Source organism: Abrus precatorius, unplaced genomic scaffold (assembly GCF_003935025.1).
Source record: "Abrus precatorius isolate BTA unplaced genomic scaffold, Abrus_2018 Scaffold2, whole genome shotgun sequence".
NCBI lineage: Eukaryota > Viridiplantae > Streptophyta > Magnoliopsida > Fabales > Fabaceae > Abrus > Abrus precatorius.
In genome coordinates, this window is record NW_020874362.1 from 14,636,662 (window position 1) to 14,638,615 (window position 1,954).

Sequence of the window (1,954 nt, forward strand, 5' to 3'; positions counted from 1 at the left end):
AGTTCTTTACTTTAATTGCTTTTGTTTACTGCTGTTATATGTTACAAATCTCATTCCAAAATTCGTATGGCTCAAATGGTTATAATTCTGTGAAGTGGTACTTGAAACCTAAATTCCCTGTGGAGACGATATTCTGATCTTAAATTTACTCATCACTTGCTGCAATTCTAGTGCACTTGCTAGTGTTAGATTGCAAACAGCAAGTTTTTGGCGTCGTTGCCGGGGAATTTGAGTTTCAATATCATTAGTAACATGAGAATAGCTAGATTAAGTATTTTGTTTCTTTGAATTTCTGTAGTATTAGTCTGTAGTTAGACATTTTGTCCATTCTGCAACTTTTAAACTTGTGTTTCAATTACTTTCACTGATATTTGCTGCATAATTTTCGTGGTGCAGTTCTGAATACTAACTTGTAGTTTACTTTTGCTTCATTTTGAATTGTATATGCGTGGCAAAAACAAAAACAAATCAACTCTAGTCTTTGATCCTGACATAGACATAACCTTAAGAAGATTGAGAAAAGAGTCTAGAACAGAAAAAGCCATAGGGAGTGATAGTGAGTTAGAAGCTATCCATTCTTCAGAATTTCAGAGTAATCCTAGAGTGAAAAGAACACCTACATCTTTGAGACAACTAAATTCAGAAATAGAGATGGCAGAACAAAATAGAATTAGAACATTAGGGGACTATGCAATTCCTAACATGCAAGGTTTTAACTCTTCTATAATCAGGCCAACTATTCAAGCCAACCATTTTGAGATTAAACCTGTCCTATTACACTTAGTCCAACAAGATCAGTTTTCTGGTGGAAATTCTGATGATCCTAACTTACATATTTCAAATTTTTTACAGCTATGTGACACCATAAGAATAAATGGGGTTAGTGAAGAAGCCATCAGACTGAGACTATTTCCTTTTTCCTTGAGAGATAGAGCAAAATGCTAGTTACAAGCTCAACCCCAAGGAAGCATTACAACTTGGACAGAACTTGTGAACAAGTTTCTAACCAAGTACTTCCCTCCATCCAAAGCTGCTAAACTGAGAGGAGAAATTACATCCTTTGTTCAGCAAGATGGAGAATCATTGTATGAAGCTTGGGAAAGATACAAAGAATTGCTTAGAAGGTGTCCACATCATTGTATTCCAGATTGGATGCAATTGGAGACTTTTTATAATGGGATGAATGCAGTAACAAGAACAATGGTTGATGCTGCTGCTGGAGGTTCATTAAATACAAAGTCCTTGGAAGAATCTCAAGGATTATTGACATGATGGCATCTTCAATGTATCAGAATTCAAACTCAAGGAATCAAGGAAGAAACTCTGGTCATGAAGCTAAAGTTCTGGAAACTTTTCTTGCACAAAATCAGCTACAAAATCAAATGTTTTCAGAACAATTAGCTGCCTTAACACAACAAATCAACAATCTGCAAACAGGGAGTATGCCTACCAGTCAGCTAAGTTGTGATTTTTGTGGAGGAAACCATGTAAATGGTGCATGTGAGGCATCCACAAGTGAACCACAAGAGCAAGTGAATTATATGAATAATTTTCAGAGACAACAACCATCATATCCCCCTGGATTTCAATTTTTGAATAATAGAACTCAGCAGTATTCTAATTGGAATAATCAATATTCTGCTGCAAAGAATTCTAATTAAAATTTGCCTTTTTCTAATGCAGGTCTAACAGCACAACAGCCTTATTTTCAGAGGAATTCATCAACTCAACCTCAAGGAAATCAGAAATTTTCCAGACCTATGAATGAGAGGTTGACTGAGATGGAAGAAACTATGCTGCAATTCATGAAGGTGACTCAAACAAGCTTCAAAAACCAAGAAGCTTCCATGAAGAAACTAGAGACACAGATTGGACAATTAGCTAAACAACTATCCAGCAGGGATGAAGGAAGATTTCCAAGCAATACAGTAATCAATCCTAAAGAGCAATGTCA

At 35.8% G+C, this 1,954-nt stretch overlaps 1 non-coding gene across 1 annotated transcript; it reads right to left on the minus strand.

Moving 5' to 3' along the window:
* Positions 1-1,035: 1,035 nt before the first annotated feature.
* LOC113860401 lies at positions 1,036-1,142 on the minus strand. Its single transcript, XR_003503854.1, has one exon. It is a non-coding gene; the product is annotated as a small nucleolar RNA R71 (small nucleolar RNA).
* Between the last annotated feature and the right edge of the window lie 812 nt (positions 1,143-1,954).